This window comes from Emydura macquarii, unplaced genomic scaffold, assembly GCF_026122565.2.
Source record: "Emydura macquarii macquarii isolate MOO-44397 ecotype Brisbane River unplaced genomic scaffold, CSIRO-AGI_Emac_v2 contig_3345, whole genome shotgun sequence".
Taxonomy (NCBI): domain Eukaryota; kingdom Metazoa; phylum Chordata; order Testudines; family Chelidae; genus Emydura; species Emydura macquarii.
Genome location: NW_027133482.1, coordinates 2,734,581 through 2,756,091, shown reverse-complemented (window position 1 = coordinate 2,756,091; position 21,511 = coordinate 2,734,581). Strand labels below are relative to the sequence as shown.

The following is a 21,511-nucleotide window of genomic DNA, read 5'->3' as shown; positions in this document are numbered from 1 at the left end:
CCCAAGTCTATTTCAGAATCATTGCTTCCCCAAATAAGATCCCTCACCCTGTAAATACGGCCTATATTCTTTGCTCCTAGAAGTACGACTTTTCATTTAGTCGTACTGCAACACGTTCTGGTCACTTACCAAGCAATCCAGACTCTTCTATATCAGTGCCATACCTCTACTCCTCTGTCTCCTCCCCTTTTGTGTCTGTTTTGACAAAGCAGGAAAAGTAACTATCATTCAATGAGCAACTCAAAATTCAACAAAACTAGCCTTTACTTGGCCACTAAAGGATGACTGCACAACAAAAAATTCTAAACAATACCCCCCTTCTGAAAAAGAATATCGGTAAGTTGATTTTATTTGTCTTGCACAATCACTGTCAGTTTTAACATGCTTATGTCTTTTTTAATTTTCTCTCCTTCTCCTTCTCTAATCAATAAAATCTCTAAACTTTGGAATGAATTTTCTAGTGTTTTTGCCATGGAACTAGGCAGACAAAAGGTCTCTGCATTCAAAAAATCCTGTTTAACTATTATACAGTAACAAGATACATTAACACCTTTGACTCTATGGGCTCACTTATTTCATCAAAATTAAGATAACAGTTCAGTATTGTCCAGCCAAGTCTCAGTGATACATGCAAAATTAGGATCTCATTCTTCAGGGGCCTTGTCTACACACAGATGTGGCACTGTGTTAATTAAAATCTGTTTTAAAACAAATTTCATTAAACTGATGCAAATCCCTGTGTGGGCACAGTTATGGGTTTAAAACTGGTTGTATCAATTGAGCTTCTGACAATAAATTTATCAATACAAGTTAAAGTGAAGTAAAATTGGTTTAAATCAACTCAAGAATGCCCATACAGGGGTTAGTTTCAGTTTAAATAAACTAGTTTAAAGTTAACATTAGTTAAACCAAGACCAAGACCAAGACTATGGCTACACTAGAGAGCTTGCAACTGGTCTACTGTAAGCTCTCACATGTAGCTGCTCTAAGCCGATTGGAGAGAGCTCTCCCTTCGACTTAATTAATCCCCCTCCAACAAGCAGCAGTAGCTATACTGGCGGGAGAAGCTCTCCTGCCGACATAGCGCTGTCCACACCGGTGCTTAGATCAGTGTAATTTATGTTGCTCAGGGGGGTGGCTTATTTGCACCCGAGCAACATAAGCTATACCAACATCAATTGGTAGCATAGACATAGCCTAAACATTAGTCCTCTGGTTACAATGATTTGGGTAAGTTTTGTATGCCCTGTGTAGAGCAAGAGTTCAGTTAGTGACAAATTATTTCACAAAGAGTTGTTTAAATAATTTCAGGATACAATTTGCACCCGTAAACCTACCAATCTGTGTCAGTGCTTCTAGCAGTCACTCCCTTTACACTTTTTTTCTCAGCCTTCGTTCTGTTTCAAAGGTCACTGTGATTCACAATCAGTTGCAAAGGGCAAGCAAGGTTTGCCTACTGATAATTCAGTAGTTTCCCAAAATTAGAAACATACAATTAGCCAAATATGTATCTTAAATACATGTACAAGAGCTTAAATTATAGTATTCTGCACCTGTGTACCTTGTAAATATGGCATCATAACTATAATTTTTGAAACTACACAAATGTTTCAAGATTTAGTGCCACATCAATATTCCGCCCCAGTTTGAAAGAACAACAACTTGAAGACTTACATTTAAATGCAGGTAAGAGGGCTGGACTAATGGCCTAATTGTGTATCTGCTTTGTTATGGGATTGAAGAGGGTTTGATTTCCAGACATGTACTCCTCCCTCCTGGACAGCAGGAGTCGACAGTATTTTAGAGGCATATGGTCAGCTTCTGGGAGCAAAGTGCACCACCCTGCATTTAACCCTCGAACATAATGAATTATATCATGGAATTAAGAGATCATCAACCTGCCAACTTCCAAAAAAGCATGGTGACCTCCCTCACTGCGGATCTTTCCTTCTCCCAGGGCTACAAACATGAAACTCAACTTCTTAAATTCTTCACAATCTATACATCTTGAAAGCAGCCAAATTTGAACCCACAGCAGCAAATTGCTTCTCTCCCCCTCCTAATTCTATCTTATTCTGTCTTCCAGTTGGGTTCCAAAGTCAGTTTCCTGAAGGTTAAGGAACAATTAGGGCCCAAGATTAAAGTTTTGTTCAGCCTTCAGCTGGAACAATGATGGGCTTATACCTTGAATGCAGACCATTAACGTAATGGATAAGCAAGAGATGCTTCAATTTCCAGCTGGGATGTGATGAAGCTCCCAGGGGAAGATGAGTATATAATAACCAAGCAGATTCTAAAACTTTTTAAGCTGCCCTGACAAACTGAAGCTTATCTATAAATTAACAAATCAATATCTACAGATCAGTTCTAAATTGCAATGTACATTTTAGGTAGCTTGTCCAAATTGATTTTGTTTATATCGATCTGATGCTATACAAGAACACTTTGAGTGCTCATAATAGTTTTCAAATAAAAAAGTAGAGTCTGACACTACCCACATACTTCCTTCCACTCTGACAATAGTGTTTGACAATTAAGTATCAGAAAGCAAATGCTAAAGAAGTTTTGAAATTATATTTAATAATGAAATAGGTTTTTACACACAAAAAATTGATTGGTTAATATTTGCAGGAGACAAGCTCAAATACCAATTGTAAGCATGGTCCACTGACTTAAATCAATGTGATTAAAACCACTAATTTAATCATGATTTAAATAAATCAATTTTAATCCTGTTTTGCATTTGTACTTTCGAGTTATTTTCCTAAAGAACGGTTGAGTCTCATTAGTTTGTATAATATGGTACTTTTTGCTAGCAAGAGGGACAAACTACATCTATGCACATTTAAGTAATTATATAGTTAAATTTATTCAGAGTCTTAAATTTTACATTTTCTTTTATATTAGAAAATAGTGAATGATATTTCTTATTTACTAGATGATTAATGATTTACTCACAATTTGTGTCAAGCTGAGTTTGAATGGAAATTGGACTTCAATTAAAAATGCACAGAAACAGCATTTCTAAATAATTGTTCTTATTAGTTAAATAAAGCTACTTTAAATATGCTGGATACATAAGAAAAAAGTTTAATCAAAACATGTTTTGCATTTACAATTAATAGAATTATTAAAAGGAAGGAAGGAATATCTGTAGTTAGCAAATTTACCTGACTTTTTCTGACCAGCATGTCCTTTAAGATTTTAGAACTAGATCTCATCCCCTTACATCTTGGTTTTATTCACAGATTGGAAGAGGACAACAAGCTTTCCTGCTTGTTCAATGCCCAACCAGTTTCTCAATTTTGAATGAACTAACTGAATAAATTGAAGTAAAAAAAATATTCTCTGTGCCTGCAGACGAGGCTACTGCTGTCAAAAGCTGGTTTAGCGCTTCAACAAACTCAGTTTCCAGTTGCTTAGCCAGCAATTTCCACCAGTTCAGTGGTCTGACTTTCTTGAAAACTTTGGCAGCAAATATGGACTATTTAAATATTATTGATTTAAATTAAATGTTTTTAATAGATTATAGCAAATTTAGGCCTTAACATAGGTTGTCATGATTTCACATTGAACTTTAAACAGATTTTTCAAAAGAAAAAACAAACAAATAAGAATCTGATTTTTTTAAAATACAAAAAATCAATCATTTATTTTTACCAACGCAACCCTAACCTTTCAAGAATCCAGGTGCATTAAGAACACAATTTCTCCAAAAGAGACTAAGTACTCCCTTTCAGCATTTATTCCAAGCCTGAAAAGAATAAGCAAATTGAAGACTACTTGGTACCCCAGAAACCAAAAAAGGCTTATTTTTATTTCCTACTCCTGTACATTATACCTGCACTAAAGGTCTGCCCTCCTCCTGTTCTACTTAGATTTCATAGAAACAGCTAATGCAAACTGCACTGGAGTTACTTTGCTTTGAAAAGGGAGCAGAAAAGAAAAGTGTATTTTAGGTACATATAATACTAATACAATACTTGCTAAAAAAATCTGCATCCTTTCATCAATCCATCTTGAGATCCTCCCTCACAGTAAGGCCTGGTCTACACTGGTGGCTTAATTCGAATTAAAGTCCCTTAATTCGAATTTAATTACTCCCACGTCTACATTTGCACATTGTTAATTCGAATTAAGGAGCCTTTAAAATCGAATTAATAAAACCACCTCTGCAAGTGGCGTAGCACCTAATCCGAATTTGTTAATTCGAATTAGTGTCAGTGTAGATGCAATTGGTCTTAATTCGAAATAATTGACCTCCGGAAGCTATCCCATAATGCCCCATTTCAAAGTCCCCTTCTCTCAAGCAGCCCTGGGAAAATTTGAATCTTCATTTCCTGTGTTTGCTGCCAGCATGGAGAGAGCTTTCCCACTGTTCTCATCATGGCTACTGAAAAGCCCAAACGTGCTCCAGCATGGAGTCGAGCTGAGGTCTTAGGAGTTATTCCTGACCTCCGAGCAGTTCACCAGCACACAGGACAGCACAAATGATCCCGTGGAAGGCACATCTGGTGAGTTTTCTTTCTCATTAATATTTCTGTCCTTGCACATTGTTTGGGGGAGAGGGGCGGGTGAGGGGGATCTCATGCGTTTTGTTGACTGCCATGGGTGCTTATCCAGGGCTCAATGTTTGTTTTCTGTGTGTTAAAAAATATTACATTTCTCATTTGTTGATATCACATTGACAATTTAACGTATGTAATCTGTTATCCCTCCCTCACTTGAAAAAAGTGTTCAGGGGAGGGCTGCCTTGTAGGATTCTTCTCTGCAAGCAAGGCAGCCAGCATACCCCCCCCCCCCCAAGTGAATGGGTTTAAAATCCAAGCTGCGATCATCCCCCTCTCCCCCCCCCCCAAAAAAAAAAAAAAAAAGCCCTTTGCAGTTCATCTCTTTAAGGGTTGGAAAGATTTCACCACCCCCTCTCCCCACTCGATGAATGGGTTTTAAATGCCCAGCAAGCCCTGCAGTTTGTCCCTTTAAGGCTTTGAAAGATTTCACCACCCCCCTCCCCGCACGGTGAATGGGTTTTAAATGCAGCAGTGAGAGGAAATTTTTTGCTACATTGTTTCAATGGCCAATCATGGAAATTGATACTTTCTTAAGAGTTTATTCTCAGTGCTACATGTGGATGCATTATATCATGCTTTCCATCAGTGAAATGGAAAGATTTGTATCACTGTATTAATATGCTAACTGTGGCTCCCTTGTTATTTATCTTTCATTCTACAGACACCTCCGCAGTGGACCCACAGTTAAGTGCTGCTGACAAACTGTCTCAGATTAGAAAAAGGAAAAAAAAGCAAAAAAAAGCAAAAAAAAAAAAAAAAAGCAGAGATGACATGTTTGCGAACCTCCTGAATGCTTCAGCAGCCGCACAGACAGCAAAGAGAGAGGTGGCTGACCTTGTCCCATAACATGGGACAAATACAGGACAAGGATCGCAGCACCACGCTAGAGATGCTGCAACTCATGCGGGACCAGTCAGACATTCTACGGCATCTCATAGACAGAGTCCCCTGCAGCCCCTCAGTAATGCTCCTCAACAGATGGCTATGCCACCTTCCCCCTCCCCAGCCCCCAATAGGTCTCGGAAGAGATTATCCAGGAGGCATTATGTGCTTACCTCCACCCCAGATGTGAGCAGAAAGCTGTGGCAGCCATGCTGAGTGCTGGCCAGTAAGCTACCACCCTACCCCTGGAGACAGCGAAAGAACCCCATCCTCCATTACTTGAATGTAAAGAAATAAAGGTTTGCATCATTCCACAACGTTTCTTTATTAAATCACATGTAGGTCAGGAGGGAATTCTCGGGCACAGATATCAAAGGGGCTTGGGTGGTGGGATGATTATTAAAGAAAAACAACATACAGTCTGTGGGTTGGTGGAGGGAAAAATCAAAGGCAAGCAATATACAGGGGGTGGTGGGATGATCATTAAAGGAAAACAGCATACAGGTGGGGTGGTTGGTCTGGTGAAGGGAAAAATCAAAGGCAAGCAATATACAGGGTCATTGTTCTGCTGGATCTCTTGTAGCACGGCATCCACGGAGGCATAGATCACTCTTCTTCGCATTCTTGCTCGAGTTCTAAAGTAATCCAGGATAAGCCATGATGTATTTGTCACAGTCAAAATGAGAGCACAGTTCAGCTGGCTCCATGTTTCTGCAGCAATGGCGATCGGGGGAGTAAAAAAAACAGCACAAAAATCCTTTTCCTGTGGGGGGGGTGGGGGGAGAAGAGAGTGGGGGAGGCAGCGCTACATCCTGGGATGATGACACTCCTCACAACAGCCTCCGTGGTTAGTTGTACTGTTGGATAGCTTCCCACATTGCACTGCTTTCTAATTCGAATTAAGGCTGGCCAGTGTGGACACAAACAACCAGCAAAAACTCCATAGTGTGGACAGTCTGCAGCGCTTTCTATAAATCGGTTTCTGAAAGTCGAATTAAGCTAATTCGAATTAGCACTGCAGTATAGACATAGCGTAAGTCTGCATTGTACCATTTATCACTTTCAGATGTTCTAAAACTTTTTCACAGCATGGACAATTACTTAAGCTCCGTAGGCCCCTTTCATCCTAAACATCTCATGCAACATCATTGGGACATATCTGGAGAGCACTTGCTTCATTAAACAACTAAAAATATAGGTACGTTTCAACCATTCTGGCCTTCATTTCATCTCTCCTACACCCTGGTTCCCTGTACAGACCATCTGTCCAATTGATCTCCCTTTCCTCCTATTCCTATAAATATTTTTGCCCAGTGGTTAGACCCTTCTCTCCTGCTGGGGAATCCGGAACCACTGGCATCTTCAAGTGATAGCCAGCAGTTCCTTACCTCTTCTTGCTCTTGTGGAGCAGCAGTCCTTAGCACAGTGGTCCCCAAAATTTTTCTGTCACTCCCTCCTCCCTTACCCAGTCCACGCCGCCCTCCCCTCCCCTGGGAGCCACAATCAGGAGCCGGGACCAGGAGCGGAGCTGCAGCCGAAGCTGGAGCTTGGGTCAGGGCCAGAACTGTTGTTGGGACCGCGGTCAAGAATAGAGCTTCGGCCAGGAACCAGAGCTGTGGCTGTGGGCAGAGCTGGGGACAGAATAGGGCTGGCTGGCACTCCCTCCCCGCCCTCCATGAGGACTGGCTCATCCCCGCTGCGCCCCCCCATGTTCCTCTGTGCCCCAAGGGGCGCACCCCACAATTTGGGGACCACTGACTTCTATTTTTGCAGAGATCCAGACTTTTCCAAGACTTGTAGAAGTGGCTGGAAAGAAGACACAGCCATCTCCATGACCTATGAGGGCAATATTTAGCTTCAGACTGGTATGAGTCCAAATGAGTTAACTGGGTACAAAAACTTTTTTTCTGCTCTATCTTCAAGATTTCTTCAGCAGTAGGAACTCTGTATTTGCATATTTACAATTTGTACAGCAGTGTTCATTTAATGGCACTATATAAATATCAAGGATGTTAAGACTTTTCAGCTTAGGCATTTTCACATTCAAGTCAGCTATTTCTCCTACCCCACAAACTGTTTTGATCAATTATAAATTCCTAATGACCCACAAAATGACAGTGAGATGGGAAAACTATTGCTGACTTTCTGTTCCAGAACCACTAGGACTGGGATTTTCCCCTGACTCTGCGGAAGCTTAACTCTCTCACCAACAGAAGTTGGTCCAATAAAACATATCACCTCACTCACCTTGTGTCTTTAACATCTATCTATTCTTGCTGGGTACCTATCCTACAGCCTGGGCATTCACTTTTAAATTAATACACACAATACCAAATACAATATGAAAGACTGATCCTCCCACATAGACAAATGATCAGCTTTTCTGAATATAATGTAATCCTCAATTATGAAGCACACCTCTTTCCAGAAAGCAAAAGGACATGCTCGCTTTCTCTCTCTCTCTCGGTCCATCAGAACCCAGAATGGAGCAAGTTTCAAAGTCAGGGGACTCTCACTAAGCATATTTGCCAACAACAACCTACCATTTATAGCCAGGGAGTTTCAGCTGGAGTGCCCACACTACTGAATGCAACAACAGCAGGATTGCCTAGGAAGAAAGGTACTCTCTTAGGTATCCAATGCCCAAACTATTAAATTATAATAATGATTTTCATAATAAACTTCAATAACCCATGTCAGATTTTGGAATTATCTGCAAATGCATTTATTTTCAGAATCAAATTTCACAAATTTCTTTGCTACAGGATTCTGGAAAAGAGGCAGACTCACTAAAAAAAAACCTCCATAAAAGGATAATTTTTAAAGGCTTGTATCTCACACTAAACTAAAGTTGAAATTTTTCAGGACATTCTTTCTGCACTCAAAGAGTAAGTGCTGTAAATTTGGGGAGGATTCACTATTCATATATAAAGCGGAAATTCAGTTTTCATCAGTGTCACGTGGTAACTATGAATCCACTACAGAATCTTCATAATACAGGAAGTGGTAGGGTTTAAGTTACAAGCAGCTCTGACTGTTTGTGAAATAGCTCAGGCAGTGTGCAGTGCAGGTCATGGCCAACAACCTTTTGATTTCTAAGGGTATATCTGTATTGCAATGAAAACCCACGGCGCTGAGTCTCCGAACTCCAGTCAATTTATTAGGGCTACGAGGCTAAAAATACCGTGTAGACATTCAGGCTCAGGCTGGGCCGAGGCCCCAAGACTCTCCCCGCGTTTCAGAGCCTGGGCTCCAGCCCCAATCCCAATGTCAACACTGCTATTTTTAGCAGCCCAGCCCAAGCCCCATGACTTAGTGCCCCGGGTTTTTCTTTGTGGTGTACAATCTACTACCACTTGGGGTATGTCTAAACACACAGATTTAATTTCCTTCCTCATAGTAATCCACTGTTTCTCGTGTATAGTTATTTTTCTCCCTTGCTGAAGAGACCCTTACGAACAGTAACAAGGAAGCAGAGAAATCCTTATAAATAAAATGTAAAAGGGTTTTTAAGGGATGTACTATTTAAAGCATGCTCTAGTCAATTTAAAAACAAATCAAGTTGACCAGGTCCCTTTAAATGCAGCACTCAGTTTAGACAAACTAAACTGAAGTTCCTGCAGATCAGTAAAAGAATAGTTGCCTGAGAGAAGACTTAGCTGTAATATCATTGCTTCCAAATCCCAGTCTGCTACATGTACCTTTCCCACCTCCTCAAAGATGATTTAATAGGAGTTATTCTTGGACATAATTGTGAGAAAAATCAAATCCCATCTGTTCCCACCAAATTAACAAAAAAACACTTGCTCAACACTACTCACATATCATCAGAAAGTTTAAAAGTAAACTGCCTTGCCAGGAAAGGAAATTCTGCAGGACTTACTGATCTTACCAGTTGCTCTTGATTTAACCATTTGGGAGGGGAAGGAGAGAAACAAAAACCAAAGCCATATTTGACACCTGAAAATCATGAAGTTTTGACTGATGTATGGGCCACTCATATCATAAGTAGAAAAGAAGAGTTCATTGACAATGCAAATTTTGTTTTAACATCACCATTTTGTACAGTTACCATATTTTTATTAAAATATTTTTCCTTATTCTATTCTCCCAATTTGTATCTGCTTCATGCAGTTTTAGTTAATTATTCCTATGACGCTGCTGGTTGGCATTTTAGTCATTAAGAAGGGACAGTAAATAAGTACTATAAGGCTAGAAACACTATGCACCCTATAATGAGCACTTCTAGTAGCCCCTTATTTTAACTTAGAGTGTGTGGGTTGGTTTGTTTGGTTTTTTTTATAATGCAGCAAGAGTTGGGAGGGTGGGAAGAGTGAGAGCAGGGATGGAGAACAGAGGATTCAATAGCATCCTTGGTGTGAGTGGGAGGACGTGGAGAAATAAAAGGCAACAAGCCTGGGGAAGTTAGAGAAAGAGGGGGGAACAGGAAGGCATCAAGGCAGCAGGAAAAGACTAAAGGATCTTATTTTCCTTTGCCTCCTGGTGTCCCAGCAAGGATGAAGGGTGAATTACCTCAGGCCTGTAAAGTGCTTTGAGATCCTCAGATGACTGGTGCTCTAGAAAGGAAGGGCATTCAGATTCAGGGGTAAAGGCTGTGCTTCTGTCTTCCCACCACTTGCTTGCAACAGACAATACTGCTGGTTCCTTAACAATCACATAACCTTTGCAGTGAAGGGGTGTGGTGCCATTCATCTGATCAACTCCAAAATTTCAGGGGATGTTCGAGGTATCAATTGGAAAAACCTATTAACTCTGGTAAAAATTGGAAAACTGGAAAAGCCTGATTTCCATTGGTGTAAGTGAGAAAAGGCCGACAGACTGTCCATTGGATGCAGCAGGCAGATAAGTAGAGCCCTACCAAATTCACAGCCATGAAAAATGCGTCACGGACCATGTAATCTGGTTTCCCCCATGAAATCTGGTTATTGTACTGGGGTTGCAATATTGTCACTCTTACTTCGGCACTGCCTTCCAAGCTGGACAGCCAGAGAGCTGCGGTGGCTGTTGGGTGAGCACCCAGCTTTGAAGGCAGCACCACTGCCAGCAGCAGGGCAGAAGTGAGGGTGGCATGACATGGGGTTGTTGTCGCTTCTAGGGCTGGGTCAGACCCCCCTCAGGGAATCTCTCCTGGCTCCGGGAAGCTATGTGGCGGCTGGCTGAGAGCCCAGCTCCAAAGACAGCGCCACCATGAGGAGCAATGCAGAAATAAAAGGTGGCAATACCACAACCCCCTACAATAGCCTTGCGACCCACCACTCCCACAATCCCATTTTGGGTTGGGATCCCCACAGTTACAACACCGTGAAATTTCAGATTCAAATATATGAAACCATAAACTTTAAGATTTTTTAAATCCTAGGACCATGAAATTTACCACAATGGACTGTAAATTTAGTAGGGTGCTACAGGTGAGTTTCTCTGGCACTGCCTGCTGCTGCCTACACATCACAGGCAGCAGCTTGATAGGATGGTCTCTCACTAGGTGTACAACTCGGCCCACATAAACAACAACTTGTGTGGGCTTCTAGTTTATTGTAGTTGCAGTTATCTGACAGAGGCACCTCAAATGTTCAAATAGGGCTTCTTGTTTATTGTTGACTTACAAATCTAAAAATAATAAATAAAAATAATAAATTCCATCTTTGAAGAAAGATCACACACAGTATGACAACCCACTGGTCACTGTTATCTCTTATGTAAATAAAATCACTTATCTCTTATGTAAATAAAAGTCACCAGACATAAAAATTGTCAAGGCTTGTATGTTTTTTTCTTTGGTAATTATTTCCACATGTTGCTGACATAAACAAACATCAGCATGCCTTTTCTAACTTAAATGTAATCAGATAAGTTTTACAGTGCAATATACTTTGAATAATATTGGGTGTGTAATAGCTAAGTTTCCCTTTTGGCTTTACGAACCTAATTTAATTCGACTCCCTTCCATGGACAATACTTTGTAAAGCCTTGCATTCAAGGATCTCAGAACGCTTTACAAAGGTTAATGTTCTGTTCCCCATTTTACAAATGAGAAATGAAAGCATGGTCCCATGATGGTTCCCCTGTAACTCAAAAATCAACATTTCCTTACTTTAAGGATAACTGTTACAGCACACAGGGCCATGCAGCATGCATGCACAGCCCAGTGTGCTTGTTAGAGCCCAGGGTCCTTTAAAACAGGACACTAGTACTCTAGTTGCAGACCACAAGACTAGGAGCAAGCATATGTCCTATATAGGAAGCCAGATATAAGGTTCAAGAGAAGCTGCAGACAAAAAAAAACTCAGGATCATGGAAAGACCAGCAACGATGCAGAGTAGCCAGGAACGCTAACCAGGGCATATCATTCCTCCCACTCCCCCTCCAACTAACAGAAAGGAGGAAAGGCTCTGTTTTTAAGAGCCTTGTATTATTACTTTGAGCCTCTTGCATCTTCCATTATTTAATAAACTACCCTGAAGAAAGACAGGAAACTCAACTCTAGCACTTGGGCTATATTTGCACTGCCGCAGGCTGATGAATCTGCCAACTGGCATACAGTCAAGATTTCCTAGTAATTAGGAACCTATTTTAGGGACTGGATCTAAAGCCAAGGTTCTTCAACTGCCTAAACATCAAATGTATGGACTTTAAATCCAAACTGAATGTACATTACCATACTACAGTGCTTGCAGCAACCAACAGACCATGAAATGGCATTCCTAATGAAAACATCTCAATATAAAATTTCAGCTAGAAAATTAATCCAAGTTAACCATTTGACTAATATTAGTGGAATGTTACAGGGAAAAACCAGCTGTACTAAGTAAAATATATCCTAACGTTTTATTGATTTAAAATGGATGATGATAGTACAATACATGCACTAAGGACCAGTAGCAATGTAACTTTAACTATGGAATTAAAAAAATGTATGTCATCAAGCATATGAGAAGTTGCATACTAAAAACTATTCTAAAAGAGGTTCAAGTTGCCAGGTCAGGCACTCAGAAGTTTTTCAAGTTTTGCCACTTCATAGGCTGCTCAGCACCTTTGAAAGCCAAGCCACTTATTTAGGTACATAAACAAGGATTGAAAAGCCTAATTTTAGCCACCCACTTCTGAAAGCCTTAGCCAGAATGCTTCTCTTATATAATGCAGAAATACTTCATCACCTGTCTAAACACAGCACTACTGAAACAGACCCACCTCTCTGGCAGAAGGCAGCAGCAGTCAGCATTATCACACTGCATGGCAGAGAGAAGAGACACTTCAGCAAAGTATCTGCTCTGGACAAACCCTTACTCTTAACATACAGACAGAGTAAACAGCACATCTGTTTTTAAAAGTCTCATGTGAAACATACAAATCGAGTGTGATGAATCTTACTGTAACTTCTGAACCTGTAGTTCAAGGAAGTCTAGTTACTATCCGAATAGCAAATTTTAATCCTGGACTAGACAGACAACACTGTGGTGTTGGGGCTGACTGGCAGCTATAATCAACAGGCAATCCATGTGTGGTTTTTTCCTATTTGTTTCGTCTGTTTAGGTAAAATTCATATTTAACTTGTTATAAGTTTATAAATTAAGTTCAAAGTTGTCTGTGATCCATAACACTCTCAATTCAACTCTAGACTGGATCCCAAACGTTCTCCTATGAGCATTTATGCTTAGCACTCTGAAGACATTAAGAATGAGTTTCACAAGAGCAACACCTTAGCATATCAGCAGCCTTTGTATTTAACACAAGCAAGCATGCATCACCTTCGCAAGACAGCCCTTAACCCTCTAACCTCTAGGTCTTGCCACTGACTTGCTGAATGATATTGGGCAACTCGCTTCATTCATCTGTTTCAGTTTTCCAACCTGAAAAACTGAAAAAATATTTATCAACCACATATGCAGAGTGAAGACTAATTAGTTAATGATTTGTAAAGACATTTTGAACATGTGAAGCGCTACATAAACGTTGTATGTTATTGTGTAGTGGTTTTGCACTGTGGAAGAATGTCCACTGGGAACTATATTAAAAGTTACAAACTTATATCAGCAAACAAGGCAGAAGAGGTGTACAATCTAAGAGTCATTTGATTTAAATCACTTGATTCTTTAAAAAAATGTTTATTTAAATCAAACTGAAGCTTCATAAAACTAATTTTTAAATGTATGCTATTGTAATTTTAGATTAAAATTAATAATGAGCCAAATGAAAAATGCTGGAATCTTTTCTTAATGCCACTATTGGTAGGTATCTAATAGGCAAAAATAAAAATAAAAATATTTAAAATTATAGGGCTCAATCCAACAAACACATAGGTACCCAAGATTTTATTCATATGAGTAGTGACTACTCAGGTGCTTAAATTAAGTACGTGCCCCTACGTGCCTACAGCATCAGGGACTAATACTGTGGGAAATGGGGGATTTCCATTAAAGTTTCTCTTAGACAAAATTTGCAAATCTAAGAACCAATAGTTCTGTTACTAAGCCCATATTTTGGTACCTAATGAATGAGATTTTTCAAGCACCTAAGTGACTTAAGCATACAAGTCCTATTGATTTCAAATCCAAATATAAACTGGGTGAAGCATTTCAACTTTCTTGACTTGTGAAGGTTCCTTATATCATCAAGCAGTGGTGAATGCAAACATACCACAGGCTATTAGCTTATCAGTTTTGAGTCAGTTTGTGTTGTTCTCACATCAAAGATGTTAATGAAATCTTGGGCTTGTCTTTCCACACAGATGAGCATTTTGAATTACAACAGATCTTAAAAAAAAAAGACTACATAAAATCTGAAATTCTACTATTACAAAACATTCACTTTAGCAATTTAATAATAATAATTTTCCCTATAATATGGGAAAAAGTAAAGAACTAACAGGTAAATTTAAAAAAAAATTAGATTGATTTTATTTATATCAGTAAAAGTCCCACTGACTTTAAATCATGATTTTTATCCATCTCAAGTGATGAAATCCCAGAACACGATCCAATTTCCCTACATCACACTTCTAGTAAGACCCTGATTATATACACACAAGTTTACTTAGGCACAAGATGGTCAAGTGACTTACTTGAAGCACAGGAAGTAACTGGCTGACCCAAATTAGAAGCCGCCACTTCTTTGATGTCAAAATGAGTGGCTCTTCCAATTCTTTAATCACAAGATCATAACTGCATGCTAGCCAAAATACACCCAGTATTCTGAAAATTAGTTAATATTTAGTACTCCTGTAGCACTGTTCCAACATTTTTATCTCTGTGAGGAATAGGTAAACAGTCAGCACTAGTCACACACTACACAGCACCCGATAGTGACCACACGCGTAAGTTTATACTGCTATTTCTGACCAATGTTATATTTTAATAGCAGTTCTCCAGTACTTATCTCCAACACTTAAATATTCAGCAACTAAAGAGAAATCTTCATTAACGAAAAACACCACAGATGTAAACATTTCTCCCTGAAACATTATAATAGAAATTATTTGGCTAAATATCAAGCTTACTTTATACTTTTTAAGTGTATTTTATATATCAGGTGAGGATTTAAACTGATTATTATTCAAGGAAAGAAAAGAGTGAGCAGATTTAGGATTTGATTTAATCCAGAAAAGACATGTCCTAAAATCATAACCATGGCCTTCTTCATAAGAACTGCCTACCTAAGAGGTACACAAGACAGTTATACATCTGTTTTTGTTGAAGTGTTTCAATTAACAAAATGGACATAGATTTAAAAGATCAAACAAATGAAAAAGGCAGATTCTATAGGACAGAATAAAGCCTTATTCCGAAATATATTACAACCAGGAGAAAGCTTATAGCAAAACAAGCAGACTTTCGTTGATGGTTGTTATTTCGTAACTCAAGAACACTGATTTTCTAGCTCAAATCCATTCATAACTGGAGAGTCTTGTCTTGAACTTGCACGTTCTGCAATAGGTCAGATGCACTGCTGGTGGGGTTCACACACTGACATAACTGCTTGTGTAGCTATAGACTGCATTTTGTTACTCAATCATAATGGTTAATTTCTAAAAGTTTCAATCTACTGTTTATTATTATCAGTTATCAATTTGTTGCCATCCTCCAACTACTCCACAACAACGTCTGTGATGATCATCAGCAATGAATCCAAAACGGGACCCTTCCTAGTCAAGACAGTGTACGGGGAGATTTTGATAGACCAGTAAAAGGGCCAGGGATCACCTGATAGTGGAATATTGATCATCATACTTGTTGCTAACAGCAACCAAAATAGTAGGGCCTTTTTACAGGCCTGTTCAGCCTTATGAATAAGCCGAGGGGGATGGGCAGGAGGGGCTTTTGACTCAACTTCTATCTGACTCTGTGCTCCCCTAACGAAATCTCTGGTGGACATGCTGAGATCTGTGTTTTGGGAGAAAAGCAAGAAGCTTATCTATGCATGCTTTTGTTGATGAGCTTGTTAGGGCCTTAAGGCATGCAGATTCTGCAGGAACACATCGGGGTAATTAGTATTCTGAGGAGACCTCTCATCTAGCTTTCAAAATTGCTTGACTAACTGTTTTTTCTTGAGGTGCTACTGTCTACTAACAAAGATAAATAAGGTGGGAGAGATTTGGACTCTTCTGGATCTCTTCTTGGACACAGTTTGCGGTTCTCCAACAGCAGCTGAAAGATGGACCAATTGGAAGGCTGCCTCTGTACCTCTCAAGAACCACCCCAAGCTTCAGTACTTATTGAGGGTTGGAGGTGTTTTACTAACCTGCTGCGGATGTGTGCAAGTGCCTGAGATGAAGTAAAGTATAGCTTTATGTGAGAGCATTCTTGTGTTAGACTGGCACAAACAGTACATCTATTGATCCAATAGCCATGTCTCCATTGGTTTATTTCCTGACACCAATCTTGCACAGAGTAAAAGTTACCAAGAGCTTTGGCTTGAAAGAACCTCGGGTAACAACAGGAGTGAAGCACAGTTGTGTCATCACACCAACCTTTTTCTCCATCTTCCTTGCTGTCAGCAATGAGGACGACGATGACAAGCTCCCCTCTGTACTTAATATCCAATACAGAATGGACAGCAAGCTCTTTAACCTCAATCACTGCTGATCTAAGACAAAGACTATCATTAAATCAATCATTGAACTCCAATATGCAGACGACTGTGCCCTGTGCACCCACTCATAAGATGATCTCCAAAAAACAGGCAACATCTTCTCTGAGGCCTATAACCAACTAGGCCTCACACTCAACACCAAGAAAACTAAAAGTGCTCCACCAACAGATTCCAAATCATTAGTATCCTGTTCCCACAATCAAGATCAAGAAAGACTCTGGAGAACGTTGATCACTTCCCCCTATCTCGCCAGCTACCTGTCTCAGAAAGCCAATACTGCCGAGAAGATTCAACACCATGTACAATGCACCAATTCAGCTTTTAGATGCTTGAAAAAACATGTCTTCAAAGATTGTGATATTAAGTACCAAACCAAGCTTCTCATGTACCAGGCCATCATTATCCCTGCAGTGCTAAAACTTGGGTCATGTACAGTAGACACCTCAAGTCTCCTGAACGATACCATCAATGATGCCTGCACAAGATCTTCTGAATCAAGTGGGATGACCAACACCAGCGTTCTGTACCAAGCTAATACCTCCACTACTGAAGCTATGATCAACTTCCACCAACTCTGTTGGGCTGGTCAGGTTCTTTGAATGCCAGACAATCAACTCCCAAAACAGGTTATGTTCTCACAACTGACCCATGGCCAAAAGATATGGGAAGGGCAAAAACAAATGCTTCAAAGACACCCTCAAAGCAAACATGAAAAAGTGCAACATCAACAAATTTATGGGGAACCCAAACCCCCAACCAACCAAAATGAAGAAGGATTTTGTGGCAAGGATCCCAGCATTTCGAGACCCAACAAAGACATCAGGAAACCGAGAAACGGAAAAGGAGGAAATAATACCCCACAGCCCAACTCAACTATCCAGATCCATCCCTTCCACCGGGAAATATCTGTACCAACTATGGTAAGATCTGTGGATCCCAAATTGGGATCCCTCAATACCTACCTGTCGATTCACCATTGATCACCGGCTATCATTTCATAGAAGACAATAATCCTTGAACTCCGAGGGATCACAAACTACTATCAATTAAACTAACAACTACCATCTCCCAAAGCTTTGTCCTATTATACAGTTTTAGTATTTTCAAGACATTCTACTCTGTCAAAAAGTATCCCATCAAAAAGTTAACTATAGATTAATTACTTGGGTAGATGCTTCTCATGTATTTGCATAACATGAACCCAGTCCACCTAACCTATATCTTCCTAAGTATTATCAGCATGCCAGCAAGAGTTAGGTTTTTATACAAACACATACACACAGAGTGCCGAGAACAATGCCATTTAACCAGGTTTTAGCTTGGCCAGAGAATAGAACAAACAAATGGCAATCCAAAAATAAGACAGACTGAAATCTACCTAATCTAAACTTCCTAGCACAGCCTGGGCCCCCTTGGTCTGTGCTTCATCATTCTGAGGTCATGTTGATTAGGAGGCCACAGTACTATTCTTTTTCTTCTCCCTAGTAGAGACTTTGAGTGCTGTGTTCAATACATATTTGATATCCTAAACAGAAGGTTTGTTCCTAAGAGTATTATCGGCTAAAATTATTTAAGACTAAATTCAGGAAGAGTAGAATTGTCTGTAGTTTTTCTGCTTATGTGGGAAAATAGCTTGATTGACAAGAGAAAATTATGGGGAACAGCACGCATGCATGCACGCACTCAAATTAAAAGTGTCAATATTATGCATGCTATTTGTTTAAATGTCAAGCATCTCTAAAGGACCATCTAAAATGGTCCATTCTACATTTCATGACTTGGGACGCCTACATTCTCCCCTAAGTAATAATAATCTTTATGTGTACATCAACATACTCTCAATTCCAACCTTTATTTTAAGCTCCAGCAGTCTAACACAGTTTAAGAATGAAACCCTCACTCCCAAAGACAAAGTTATATAAAGGAGTTCATTACTACCAACTTTAAAGCGGCAGATAAGATTCACTGATCCGCTTCAGAAGCATGATGATACTCCAGCAATCAATCTGTAAGGCTTGCAAATATCCACTCGATGTAGTGGATCAATCAGACATTAGTTCAACTTGCTAACTCAGAAATCAGGTAATGAAAAACAATCTTGTAATTTTGTCTGAGTCTACATCATTTTGAAAGAGAAATGTGCTGCACGCTTACTTGCTTCTATTTATGAAATTTCAATCCAGGTAAAAACAGTCATTATCTTAGGGATCATATGTAAAGAAATGCACAGGGAACAGAAGTACTACGTCTCCCCCACACCTTTATTCATCTGCTTAAATTTACTGGCACAAAGTTAATTACCATCATCACTGGTGAGCTGAAACTGCTGAAGAGCAAGCTATATTCTTTCTGGCATCATCTACAATTACTAAACTCCAGAACAGATATTTCTCATAGCATATTCCACCAACAGAAAAAGCTCAATCCAAGGTTGTGTTTGAAGAACTGATTGTACAACGAATCTTGTTTTGACTTTACCAGCTTGACAAATAAGACAATAGTATAAAAAATGAAAAACGTGATGTTCCATACTTTTTATAGGGTCTTTTCAGTCCCTAGGCACAGTTTACTATTAAAGTATCACAGAACAGCGCACACAGTGCGTATAGCCCTTCTAGCACACACTCACAAGTATTTATACTGTAATATTGGTCCTTACATGCAATATTAGTGCACCAAGAGTCACTGAGGATCATAAAGTAAAACAGCTATAAGCATTCTGAACCCATAGGTCAAATGAGATAATACTTAGTATTTTAGATGAACTACTAAACAGAAACCTAGTAAAATTTTGCACTAAATAGCAGAACTAACCTGATGGTTATATTAAATTACTTTGTCCCAGTAATGGGACCATTATTGTCCCATTATTTAATGATGCCCCTGCTGACCCGCTAAAATTAATAATGCAACATGAATATAATTCTCTGTATCAATTTATGAAACACTTACCTATACTACACTAGTTCTGGTACAAATTTAGATGAGAGTTCTAAAATGCTGTATGGTGTGATCATTCAAGCAAGGGACAGCATGGGCATCAGGACTGGTGTTCTATTCTCAGCTTTCCACTGGCTCAGTATGACTTCAGACCAGCCATTTAGCCTCTCTGACCATGGGCTTCTTCATCTCTATCTATAAAATGGGTGAGATGATATTATGGGCATAATAAATGCAGTGCACAATTTATTGTTATTGTAAGCAACATTCAACCATTTGAGCAACTTTCCCTAAGATACAACAGTTTTAAATAAAATTCAGATACACAGGTGTCTACCAACAAGTAAAAGGATTCTAAAAACCAAACAGAACATACCCAGAATACTAGTTACCACCAAAAGTACCTTCATCCACAGACATTACAGCGATGCAAGAGTATCCAGAACCAAAAATGATTTTTTTTAACGATATGATGAAGTCATTTAGTTTGCCTACATATCTAAAAGCTAAAATTAGGAACACGCGACCAAGAGAAAAAATCTTGAGGATACTTTATTCAAACTCTACATTAATATGACTTCCATTCAAGTCCTGTTTTAAAAAGGGATTAGCAAAGAGGAGAATCACTATCAGAAGTGCAAATGGTTCTCTGGATATATTCATTTATTTCTACCAATTCTAATGCAGTTAAAAGCAAATCAGACACATTTTTAAAATATTTAATTGCAGATTAGCATAAGATGTGCCAAAATCGGAATCATGCCCTGTTATAAATCATTACCTCATCACGAGCCAAACAGGATTAAATATTTCCTGTTCAGAAGCTTTTATTTTATTGGGTACAGTACCTTATATGCTGTTCTCAGAGTGTAGGGGACTGGAGAGAATTTTGAAACTATAGCTGTTTCAAACAGGTGTCTGTTTGCGTCCTCATGTATAGTTTCTCTCCAAGAACATAACAGGTGTGACTTAATATACTGGACTTACTACTATCATCTAATTTCTATCCAGTATTTATTACATTAGCTATTTTTAATTTTTCTTTTGTGTGAATTAAATATTTATGGCCACACCAAAGATTGATTCTGGGAGCAAAGAACATAGGCCATATTTACAGGATAGGGGACTTTATCCTAGGAAACAGTCACTCAAAGATTTGGGACCCATGGTGGATAATCAGCTGCACATGAGTTCTAAGTGTGATGGTATGGCCAAAAAAGTTAATGCGACCCTGGGATGCATGAACAGAAGAATCTCAAGTAGGAGTAGAGATGTTATATTAACTCGGTATCTGGCAGGGTACAACTGCTGTTTGAATACTGTGTCCACAATTCAAGAAGAATGTGAATATATTGGAAAGGGTTCAGAGAAGAGCCACAAGAATCATTAAAGGATTAGAAAACATGCCTTATAATGATAGACTTCGGTGCACAAAGAGAAGGTTAATGGGTGATTTGATGATAGTCTATATGTAACGATACATGGAACAAATATTTAATAATAGGCTCTTTAGTCTAGCAGAGAAAGGTATAACACAATCCAATGGCTGAAAGTTGAAGTTAGATAAATTCAGACTGGAAATAAGGTGTATATTTTTCACAGTGACAGTAATTAGTCATTGGAACAATTTACCAAGGGTCGAGGTGGATTCTTCATCACTGATAATTTTCAAATCAAGATTGGCTGATTTTCTAAAAGATACGTTTTAGGAGTTATTTTGGAGAAGTTCTATGGCCTGCGCTATACAGCAGGTCAGACTAGATGACCATAATTAAGGATAGGATTCTGTCACGGAGGTCACAAAATCCATGACTTTCCAGGACTTCTTCTGGGGAAGGGCTGGAGCAGCTGTCAGCCCCAGGGCTGCCAGGGCTGCCAGAGCAGCGGCCACCGGCACAGCTAACTGGCAGCCAGCCCCAGGGCCATGACCAACAAAACAGCTGACCGGTGACCCGCCCCAGGGCCGTGGCCACTGGTACGTCAGAGCAGCGGCTGGGGTAGGGACAGCCTCC

At 39.4% G+C, this 21,511-nt stretch overlaps 1 protein-coding gene across 6 annotated transcripts in view; it reads right to left on the bottom strand.

The window, feature by feature from the left end:
* The window catches only part of ATRN (attractin), a 223,408-nt gene that overhangs the window by 184,792 nt on the left and 17,105 nt on the right, over positions 1-21,511 (bottom strand). The window lies entirely within an intron of this gene.